Consider the following 12810-nt stretch of genomic DNA (forward strand, 5'->3'; position numbering starts at 1 on the left):
TGCTCAGTAAATATACATTTGTGACATTTAATATTTTGGCTTTCTTCACTATTTATGTTTGTCTTTCTACAGAAAAAAAATATTAACAAAATCTAAAATTTGAGCCGGGGAAGTTTCCGAAATTTGGTTGATTTGACACGGAATGACCCATTAGATTTTAGTCAGAATTATTGCGCTCCTATTCTATTGTTCTCCGCCTGTTTGGTGCTCATTTACTGATGTCTGTGAAGGTTAGCGGAGAATCGCTTGGCTTGCATAAGGCTTGTCCACTCCTGAAAAGGAAATATTTGACCTTCTAACATTTCCAGATGGAGAATATACCTGTGAAATGTAAGAAAACACCACATCTCAAACACAACAAACAGCACATGTATATGTATCTGAGTGTCGGACGAGGCGAGCTGCTTTAAACTATACACGTTAACTATGTCTTACGGGTTATTTTTAAGCCCTTAAAGGGATACTTCACCCAAAAATGAAAATGTATAACTTTAATGATGTCTTTCCCATCGTTTTGGACCTTGAATGTGTAAATTGCGTTGCTCAATGGAGGGACAGAAAGCTCTCAGATTTCCTTAAAACGATCTTCATTTGTGTTCTGAAGATGAATGAAGGTCTTGCGGGTTTGGAACGACATGAGGGTGAGTAATTAATGACAGAAATTTCATTTTTGGGTGAACTAACCCTTTAATATAAAGCATATTTCATGTTTAGGATAAATTGGATTATGCAGTTTCCCTGCAGAAGCTCATTATTTTGTGTCCTCCGCTATGTTTCGCTCATATCAAACTACTGTATATCGATATAAACATTAGCTATGGCCTCATCCTGTATTGTTTATAAAATATATATTGATATATTGTACAAACTCGATATACCGCCCAGCCCTACTTTAGGATAGCTGTTAAATGATCTAACACAAACAGATCGCTTTGCTGATAATTAAGCGAACATTTCACTACTACAAAAGTAATTTCTCACTAGAAATGACATCAAAACTGGAAAAGGTTGGTCAAAGTGTACATTTACACATTGTTCAACTGTAAGAGAATTGAACGCACAGGATTGTGGGATATCATAGGCAGTGAAAGATACATCTAAGCTGCCCTCAAAAATCAATCAGATGAAGGTATCTCAGTATCAGGATTACATGATCAGTGGATTCGCTACGTACCTCGTTGCCCTCCTACCTCCATATGCTGTTCAATTGGCAAAAATAAGCGCCCACCAAAGCCAACAGAGACCAAAAGAAGTGTATGTTGCCATTGATCGGCGTCTGTCGGTGCAGTGTGAACTGGCCTTTAGTCTAGAGTAGATGCTCTTCTGAATGTAATGCATGATTAAATTTGTTTGATAATTTTAGTCTGTTGAGGTTACACAGCGCTGATGTGGCCCGGGGCAGAAACTGAAATGGATGTCCATCCTACAGTATAACTGCGCCCTCTATAGGGGAAATTAAACCAACCACAGACTCTGCAGAGTTTGCTGTGACACAGGATTATGCTTAATGCAGAGACACACTGAACTGTCTTCAGTTCACGTTATTATTAATCATGATCGTTTATTTTTCCAAATAAATAGAAAATTAATAAATGTACAACCATTCACAGAAATTGAGCAAATTCATAAATCATCAAATTAGAGATCCACAAATATACCATTCACAAAAATGAACTGAATTCACAAATGAATAAAATTAGATTGAAAATTGCAAATGTGTTTGTGTCACAAAGACAACTGGATTAATTTGCACGCATACATTTGTGGATTTCAGAAAATTTCTATCCAAGTCAGGCATAAAAATACACAAATCAGTTAAGATTTGCCATTGATCATTCCCCAAACAACAGCTGTCTTGTTTGGATTTGGCTGCAGTGATATGCAGTTAACCTTGAAAATGTTCACAGAACCCGTGTGAAACCACTTACTGTAGTCAGTAGATTGGCCTGTGCATTTTATTGACATACCAAAAAAGGAGTGCTAAAAAGGAGCATTTAGATTTTGAGGAAATAAAAGTATTCCATTTAAAAATGGAAATATATGCTGCTTCATACAGTCCACAGAGGATTTTGACAATGTTTGTGGTCAAATATTGCATAATTTTGTGCATTTATGAGACCAAATACTGTTAAATAAATTACTTATGAGCCTGGAAAAAAGGTTTCATTTCTGACTGACGTTTGGCTGTGACACATAAAATGAGAATTTTTGAATTAAAGAAAGGAAATGAGGACTGGAGCTGTAAAACTCTAAAATGTCAAAAAGCTCCATAAAAGTGGTCCATGACTTGTGCTTGATATTCTCGGTCAATGATAGGTTAGGATAGCTCTGTGTAAGGAACAGAACAATATTTAAGTAATCAATTATTCACTAAAAATCTTAAAATCTCTTCTTAGTCAGGTCAAGTCACATTTATAATGCAAAATAATGCAACAAAGTTACTTTCCAGAAGAAAATGGCGTCTCAGTCCAGCGATCAGTGATGTTTCATTTTGTTGTAAAAAAGTTATTAATTTAGTTAATTTATATATATAGCCGGCCTGGAGAAAACCGTGATGTCATCGTCCAGCTCGGTTCAGTTCTCATATAATGGTGTCAATGCAGGCAGATCAATTTTATTGTTGAATATTAAATTAAATGTTAAATGTAATGTCCCCGACTAAGCAAGCCAAAAGCCAATGGCAACAAAAGTGAATAAAAAGGCGAAAAGGGGACAGTGGCAAGGAACCAAAACTCCATCAGGTGAGAACAGTGTATGATTATGATTCAGGCAGCATTAAAGGTCAGAAGTCAGATTGGTTTGGAACAATCAGAATATTATCCAGTTCCATCTGGTTGAAGATCGGAGTCACACCGGGATGGAGAAGGGTTTGTTGAGGATCAGTGCTGATGCCTGTCGTGTCGATAAAGCCAGGCACGGATTTAGAAAGCAAAGGCCCCCGGGCACAAAATCTTGTGCCATTGGCTTTTGGCTTGCTTAGTCGGGGACATTAAATTTAAAGTAACACCATGTAACTTTTGCTCTTGGGGTCCCCCTACAGTTGGGAAACAGTATTGTCTTCTACTACTGTCGTAAAATCTGTCATGGTTACACGTGCATTTGTTTACAAGCCGATAACCCTGAACTCTGCAGAAGGAGTTGTCGCGTCTTGGGCAGACTGCCTGCGTTGCGTGTGAAATGTCTTCATCCCAGGTACAGTGGCATATATTTCATCATGTCATATGAATATAATTTCATGGGTTTTCACGTAGCTCACGTTTACAAGCCAGCGTCATTATAGTAGTAATTCAATTCAATGTTTGTGTGGTAGGTAATAGCCATATATCGTCAATATTACAATATCAAGCTACCATAGATGAATCTTCCAATTTGAAAAATCGATTTGCATTATAGCCAGAGGCAAGACAATTTCACCAGAAAAATAAATAAACAAACATAACTATCAGCCAGCAGTCATTAGGATAGTTATCCTAAAAGATGATTCTGTCCGTCTAATCATGTATTATTTACTTGCAAGAATGTAGCCCCTACCAAACTTGTACACACCGTTTAGACATATAGGCTTACTTATGACTCTTTTTTTTTTCCTAAAAAAGGGGCTTCACTACACTACACCAACATTGGGCACCCCTCCTCCTCCTTTAGCTCACGCCAGCGAGCGAACGCTGGACCAATATTGGTCCTCGTCCGGCCTTTGATTCTATCACTCTCCCTTTTTCTCTTTCTAGTCTCCTCCGACAAACCTTCGCCTTCTTTGGTTTAGTTGCTGCTTCGGCCATGATGATGATGATGAATCATGACAACAACATCTGGCAAACAAACTATAGTTGGGCTCTCACGTCCGAATTTGAGAAAGTGGGGGGTGGTGGGGGAATTGAGGTATGCCGTAAAGGAGTCGCATTTTGTAGTTCTTTTTGTGCTCGGGTTACTACCCGAACCCCGAAGTTACATAGTCCCAGTAAAAGCGATACAGACCCCGTCAGGCTATGGCAGACGTGTCATTCAACCTATTGTAAGTCGATGTACCATCACAAGGGTTTTGGAAATATATTATGAAGGTTGAAAAACTACATAATGTTGCTTTAACATTTAATTTAATATTCAACAATATTATTGATCTGCCTGCATTGACACCATTATATGAGAACTGAACTGAGCTGGACGATGACATCACGGTTTTCTCCAGGCCGGCTATATGTATAAATGAACTAAATTAATAACTTTTCTACAACAAAATGAAACATCACTGAACTTACTTAAGCTGGACTGAGACGCTATTTTCTTCTAGAAACAAACTTTGTTGCATTATTTTATTTAACTCGTGGCCCAAACTCACACAGCATCTTAATTTTTAGAAACAGTAAAAGGAAGCTGTGAGTTTTTCTTTAGTTTAAAACAAAACCACTTTCTCCAACTCCATTTCTTGTGATGTTAACTATGACAGCAAAACAGATCTATAAATATCTATAAAACAAAAGACAAAATGGAAACTATCACAGAACAAAATCAACAGAATTTATTGGAATAAAAGCAGATTAAAATCAATGAAAATACAGCCTAATAACATAACTAAGATTAACTATAGTCATGTCTGTACAGTCTGTCAAAATTGAACTAGCTTCCCACAGTGACCACAATTTTATCTAAAGAGCTGACTTTGGAAAAACAGCTGATTGTTGAGCATCTCTTTTTCTCTCTCTCACTGTCTCCCCTTTACGGAGAAACAGATGATCAACGGGTACAACTGCATCACCTCCCCCCCTGGCCACCCTCCTTACTGGCAGTTAAAGTGGAAATCCTCCATTTTAACAGCACAAGGGACACTTTACTGCCTGGGACCTTATGCAACAGTCTTTTTTCTGTCCTTTCTTCTTGAAAACTCCTCCATGACTTCAGTAAAGTACAGGTCTCTGACGAGATCCGACTCTATTGCCAGAATTGCCAGAGAGTTCAAGCGTTGTTGACTCATCCTTGTTCACAGTTCATTTTTAATTCTCGCCTTGTGGGAAAATGAGCGCTCCTCTTCACAGTTGTCACTGGCAAAGGGAGAAACATCCTCAAGGCCACGTACACATTAGGGAAGACAGATTGCAGGCCAAGTTCCAACACAGTGTTCTGTTCAGCATCTTTGATGGCAACTTGTCTTGCTCACACATGAATGATCTGAATTGTATGAGCTGGTTGGCAAAGCTGCTGTTTTGGTCTGATGGATATGCATAGAGTAGTGCATTGGCGTGTTTTGTGACCTCACTGTTGCTCGTTGTTTCTGGCATGAACAAAACTCCAAATATATCCGTCAATTCCTTGTAGGCAGACAGACAAACTGGTTAGCTGTCTTGATCATCGCCTATGACTACATAAAACATGTCTATTTGGAATTTCTTCCTCCCATCATGTAGGTTGCTTGGATCTTCTTTAGGCTCACTCCCTTCATCTCCAAATGTTTTCCGTTTTCTGCTTCGTTGTAGGTCACACTTGTAGGTGTGAAGCACACCTGTTACACTCAGAGCTGCTTTTTCATACATCTCAAACTGATCACGTTGTGTGGAAACAAACGCATGCAATGACTCGAGTAGATGCACCGCTGTCAAAATGTTGATGTCACTTTTTTGTAGCAATATGCTTGTGGCTTGAAATCTGTCAAGGATTGTATCCCAGAAAAAGGCCATAAATGCAGTTTCTAGGTATTTCAACTTAGCACACAGCACCCCTGCTTCATGTCTGGTGTCTCTTTTTTCCTAATCTGAGTTGGCTATATTTGCAAGTGCCTCCTATATCTTTGTATAGTTTTTCAATAGAGCTTTGGTGGCATCTACTCGACAGCTCCATCGTGTACCTGAAAGAGATTTCAGGGTCAAACTTATCCCGTTGGTGTTGCGGAAAACTTTCCCCCATCGGTTGGTAGAGGAGGAACAAAATGTATACAGTGACTGAAACATGCTATTACAACAGCAATCTTCTGTGAGCCATGCTTGAAGATGTTTATGCCTTCACTGTGATCCACTGGGATGTCCCTCTCTATGGCTATGAGGAGAAGGTCTGAGAGTCAGGTTGAGCCCTACCTGTGCACGTGCCTGGACTCCAACTAAATTCAGGGAGTGAGCTGCGCAGGGTACATAATGCATTAAAGGATTTCTCTTCTTTAGGTGAGCTTGAAGTCCATTATACTTTTCACACATATTACTGGCGTTGTCATATGACTGGCCTCTGCAATTTGACAGCTCCAAGCCTAAGCTCTCAACCATGGCAATAACGCATTCTGCCAAACTTTCACCTGTGTGGCTTTCAGTTGGCTCAAAAGCGAGAAAACGCTCAACAACTTTCCCTTTCTTGTCAACAAATCTGAAAATAAAAGTAAGTTGATCAACGTGGGACAGGTCTGGGGTTGAGTCGACAACTACAGAAAAGTATTTGGCTTACCTAATTTCATCCGCAACAGCCTGCCTAGTTTTTTCTCCCATCACATCAATAAATTCCTCACAAGTTGTGGATGACAAATAAGAAACATTCCCGCTGCCTTTCTAAACAAACTTTTCAATATGTCTAGCTAAGAATGGGTCAAACTGACCTATCAGTTCTAGAATCCTGAGGTAATTTCCATTTAGAGGTGACCCCAGCAATTTATTATCACCTCTAAAGGCAAGTCCTCTCTCCCCGATAAACTTGATCACCGCCACAACTCTTTTGAGGACCTCTCTCCAGTATTGTCTTGTTCCTTCCATTTGTTTTAGTGAAGATGAGTCAATGGTTGCAATGCCCTTACATCTCTGATGTAAAGATAGCATGCAGGTCCTGTGCACATCACTCTTCTCATGATCCCCAATGCGTTCTGAGGGTTTCCAGTCACTAAATCCTTCCACAAACTGATTATGCTTTTTTGAGAAAAGCTTACATGCAAAACAATAAATATTTCCATTTGATGGAGAGAACATGACCCATTCTCGAGATACTATCTGTCCATTTGGTAGATGAGAATTAAGTAAGTCATTGTTGAAGCAACGCCTTGGTCCTACCACCAATGGTCCTATCCTTGGCAGAAGCTGGATAGTTGGACCGTCGGTTATGAAAAGCCGCTGCACCCCTTTCGATTAAAATAGATGTAACAATATTGCTACTTGTGTCTCACCATAAAGCTGGATCTTACACATTGTTGGACCAGTCGTCCTGCATTGATGACCCATGGTTAGGTGCTGGATTAGGTTCGAGGTTCAAGCAGCCGCTTTGGGAAGTCTCCCATTCAGGTGGAGGATGGCACTGAGGTTCATCAGAGCAGCTAGGTACTCGGCAAAGACAGTGAGAAAAGGGGGCAGAGTGGTGCATAATTAAAATGAGTTACAGAGGTGGAAAAAGTACTAAACTATTGTACTCAAGAAAAAAAGTACGAATACTTTGAAATATTACTCAAGTACAAGTGAAATTACCTATCTGAAAAATGAATTAAGTAAAAGTAATAAGTAGGCCTGTCACGATAAACTTTTTTATCACGATAACCTACAAACTTTCAAATTGTCACGGTGTGGGTTTTGTGTCTTGTTCCTTGTTGTTGTCTTTCATGTGATTCCCTGTTTGTCATGTGGTCCTGCCATGGGTCTTGTTATTTGTTAATTGTCTGATCATTGTTCACAGGTGTTCCTTGTCTTGTTATTATTCAGTGTATTTAAGCCCTCTTGTTTGCCCTGTGTCTTTGTCTAGTATTGCATGTTGCCAGTGAATGTTTCCTGTCGTTGTTCTAGTTTCCAGCCTTTGTTTTATGTTTGACCTTATGTTTATTATTAAAGTTGCATTTGGGTTCGCTACATCTTGCCTCCGGTGGAATCAATCAAGTGACAAAAAATAAATTTGAAACTTGAATAAGTAGTAAATAAACATTTTATTTTAAAAAAGTGCAAAGTAACAAGTAGAAATGGTGCAATCTCCATAAGTAACTTATGGAGATTTTCCATTTCCCTTGTCCTTCTTTTCTCTGTGAAGAAAGGGTGCACTGCACACTATTGCTAAAAATACAAACCCTACTTAGCAGTCCATATGAACAAAGACACAGAAGCTTCAACAGGCCATATCTGCTGCTAAAACTGTTTTTCTTTAGTGCACCATTTTGCGCTGTGACGTTTATATTTGCAGCGGAACAGTAGATGCGGCTTTCACCATGTCGATGACCACTCTGTGTATGAAGTAGAGCCCAACCGATAAAGGATTTTTAAGGCTGATACGATACAAATATTTGGTGATTTAAAAATCCGATATATCGGCCGATATATATATATATATATATATATATATATACACGTATATAATATATTTTTTTTTTAATCCAGAAACGTGTAACAAACCATAAACAGATTTGTAGTTATTTATGAGTCCTCAGCCTCACTAAAATAATATAATGCAGTTTAAAAATAAACGTTTGTTTTATTGTCACAACAGAACAGAGGAACATCAAAATATATTACAGTTCTGATAAATACTATTTATAAAAATACAAACTTAAGATATGAAACTTAAAATCCTTTGAACAAAAACAAAATAACAAAAGAAAGCACAAAGCCTTTCTTTAAAGTGAATTTCATTTTGTATTAATTGTATCTTAATTTTAATCAATGTTTCATCAACTAATTGCCTGGATTTAATAAATAAGAAGTAAATATATATAATCAGGATTCAGGACTTCTCAGCTGCGCGCTTGCAATAGTCACAAGCTCCACACGGTACGTGACAAAGGCTGGTAGCAGAGCAATCAATTATGTGAATTACACTGCGCAAATCAAAAGTAATAATAATAATAATACATTTTATTTCAGGGCGCCTTTCAAGACACCCAAGGACGCCTTACAGAGGAAAATTAAAACAGAACATTAATACTAGCCCAACAATAATATCATATAAAAATCAGATTAATAAGTACAATCAAAAAACAAAATAAAATGAAGTCCAGATGAAAATCTATGTTGAATAAGCCAATCTAAACAGATGGGTTTTAAGTTGAGATTTGAATTGAGGAAGAGAGTCAAATTGACGAATGGGAGATGGGAGAGAATTCCAAAGACGTGGTGCAGAGCGGCTGAAGGCTCTAGCCCCCATGGTGCTCAGTCTAAATGTTGGAACAGATAAAATACCAGGGGTGGAGGAGCAAAGTGTTCGAGGAGGATTGTACGGAAAAAGCAGATCAGAGAGGTATGAGGGGGCCAGATCATGGAGAGCTTTGAAGGTAAGCAGAAGAACTTTGTAATTGATCCGGTAAGGAACAGGAAGCCAGTGGAGCTGAGTAAGAAGCGGTGTGATGTAGTCAGTTGATCTTGTGTTGGTGATATTACGAGCTGCAGAGTTCTGAATGGATTGCAAGCGATGGAGGAGTTTATTTGTGGTGCCAGTGAGGAGAGCATTGCAATAGTCAATGCGGGATATGATCAGAGCCTGAACAAAGACTTGTGTATTGTGCTGGGAGAGGGAGGGTCGGAGTCTCGAGATGTTGCAAAGGTGAAAGTAAGCAGTCCGAGTAATATTACTGATGTGAGGACCAAAGGAAAGTGCGCTGTCTAGGATGACGCCAAGACTTTTGACTTGGGAGCAGATGGGAATCGGAGAGCCATCAACTGATATGTTGAACAGATGATTTTAGGAGAGTGTAGTCTTAGAACCAATGAGGAGAACCTCACTTTTATTTCCATTAAGTTTGAGAAAGTTGATTGATATTCAGCTGCTGATTGCTTATAGACAAGAGGTGAGGGTGGAGGGGGGAAAAGAAGTGTTCGGTTTTGTGGAGAGGTAAAGTTGTGTATCATCGGCGTAGCAGTGAAAATTTATCCCAAAGTGACGGAGAATATTGCCAAGAGGTAATATGTAGATGATGAAGAGCAGTGGTCCCAGCACTGAGCCCTGAGGAACACCATGTTTGACTGTAGAAGTTTTTGATGTGACATTTTTTCCCTGAATTAACTGTTTTCTATTATGTAGATATGACCTGAACCAGACTAGTGCATTGTCAGTGATCCCGATGGCAGCCAGACGTTCTAACATAATTTTATGAGAGATGGTATCAAATGCGGCAGTGAGTTCAAGTAGAATTAAGATAGTTAAAAGGCCATTGTCAGCTGCAATGCGATAAGAGATCATTTGTGATTTTTACCAGGGCTGTTTCAGTGCTATGGTTGTGACGAAAACCAGACTGAAAAGGTTCGTAGAGATTATTGTTGTGTAGGTGAGCTTGAAGTTGAGTTACTATAGTCCGTTCTAAAAGTTTGGTGATAAATGGAAGGTTGGAAATGGGACGATAGTTGTTAGGGTCATTAGGACCCAAACCAGGTTTCTTCAGAATAGTGGTGACAGAAGCAGTTTTGAGAGATGTGGGAACAGTGGAGGTAAGCAGAGAGGAGTTGATAATGGATGTTATGATAGGTGAGATAGAGGGCAGACAGGTTTTGACCAGGGTGGTAGGGATAGGGTCAAGCGAACAGGAAGAATTCTTGGACTTAATGATAAGTCTAGTGATTTCTTCAACTGATGAAGGCTGGAAAGTTGATAGAATGGAGAAAGGTGGGTCCAGTGTGGTAGTCCAAGATGGGCAGCTATATGCAGAGGTAACAGAGGTGTACCATGGAGAAGACCTGGTAAATGAGACTAAACGAGTTTTCAAGGGAGCTAAGGAATTTAGTGAATGGGATAAACAGTCATTGTAATGATCCACCAGGTTAGCAGTACAGAGTGAGGGGGATGTAGGACAAATAGAGGTATTAACTAATCTATTAAGATCATCTGGGTTAATGTTTTTAATATTACGGAATGATATGGGGCGCTTCAAGTTTAATTTAGGGAGTGGCAAAATGATATCAAAGAAAATCATTTTATGGTCAGAGATGGGAAGCTCCATGGAATTTAAATTGCATGGTGTAACTCCTAAGCAACAGACTAGATCTAAAACCTTTATTGTGAGTTGGGAAATTAATATACTGAGTAAGGCCAAAACTATCTAAAACTGAAATAAATTCTTTAGTGCAGGTGTCAGTTTGTTTATCACAATGGATATTAAAATCACCCATTAAAATGATATTAGGACACAATGCACATAAATAGGATAAAATAGCAGTAAGTTCGCTAATAAAAACTGCAGACGGTCTTGGAGGACGGTAAATGGACACAATAAGAGTTGGGGTACGACCATTCAGTTGAACAGTCAGGATTTCAAACGAAGACGGCTTTGTAACAGTGACTGGCGAGAGTTTCTCGCGATAGATTAGAGCGAGACCACCACCTTTTCCCGAGAGGCGTGGTTTGCTGGTGTAAACAAACTCAGGAGGTAATGCATGGTTGGGGTGGAAGTAATCCTCAGGCTGTTGCCAAGTCTCAGTAAGACACAAAAAGTCGAGTTTTGAATCCACAATAATGTCCGCGAAAAGTTCTTTATTGGAGAGAGATCGGACATTAAAAAGTGAACATTTTAATCCTTTAAATGAAACAGCGGGGTCAGCTAAAAGAGGAGCTAGAACACTATGGTCAACCTTTCTCTCTGTGCTGTGTGGTTTGCGATGACCAGTAGGCCAAAATGAGCTGATGGAATTAGAGTTATTGTATGAGAAGTTCCTGCGGGATCCATGGTGGATGTATTTTGGTCGGCGAAGAATATCACGTTGGCTGAAGATGCAGGACTAGGCCGCTGAACGTAATCGAAGCCGGTGGAGTTCTGCTGCCGAGTAAGACAGCCATGGGATGGCTGTTACGATGGTGACAAGCAGTATAATCCAAAGTAGCATTTTGAACGTCCACATATTGCCGCCTCGGTGATGGTGCAGGATGGGAGGCTCCGACAGCAGGCAGTAGATCGGTAGCATACAGTTGACGTGGAAGCAGTTAGCAGCAGGGTAAGTCGTAAATGTTGCCAGACATAGACTTAACAAATAGTACTAATTCAAAGAAACGTTCAGCAATCAGCAGCAGGTTAAGTCGGATATTGCCAGACAATAGTAAATTTACAATAGTAAAATTCAAAACCAGCGTTCGTTCGGTGAGCAGCGGCAGCAAGACACGCCAGCGTTCACTCACCCGACTGTCGATGTGTCCTCCCTTCCGGTACCCACCGGTTGAAGAAGGGTTGACTCTCCACAGCAGAGCCGAACCTCCCTATACGCACACTACGCAAGTTGCGTAGGGCCCTGCAAATTACTCAAGGCCCCGCCTCCCCCTCGTGTCAAAGCGCGTCAATCTAAGTTTACAACATCGATGAGATAATTAAGCGGAACTATCCTTCTGGTCACGAAAAGAGATACTGAGAGAAAAACACCATGTGAGTGAATTGCGTGCAGTGTTTCCCCTAGGATTTTTTTTCAGGGGGGGATGGGGGGCTGCTAGTGTTGCGGAGCAGGCGTGTTACAGATACGTGGTGTAATTTTCTTTTTTTATTTTATTAATTGATATCATGTATTATGAATCATTAAACTTATACAACTTTTTTTTTTTAAATATATGGAAAAAAAAAATTCACACTAACTCTGTGTTTTTTCTGGTAATAAAGTGAAGACATAAAACACAAATTTTAGCATTTATCATCCATTTTAATCATATGAAATTAAATAAACTTTTTGTCAAATAACTTGCTGCACAATGAGCTTTAGCCTAACTGTTAAAATTAAAACATGGATTATTCCTTAAAAATTTCAGTTTTGATGATAATTTATTTGGATTAGTGTATTATTATATTGGGACATATCTAAATTCTAATGTACAACAGTAATATATTTCTGTCAAGTTAAACCAAAGCCCGTCTGGTTAAACCGAACTTTTATTTTGACGGGTTGCCGTGAAGACCTTTTGAGTTTCTGG

This window comes from Rhinichthys klamathensis, unplaced genomic scaffold, assembly GCF_029890125.1.
Source record: "Rhinichthys klamathensis goyatoka isolate OS25496 unplaced genomic scaffold, OSU_Roscu_1.1 h1tg000011l_1, whole genome shotgun sequence".
NCBI lineage: Eukaryota > Metazoa > Chordata > Actinopteri > Cypriniformes > Leuciscidae > Rhinichthys > Rhinichthys klamathensis.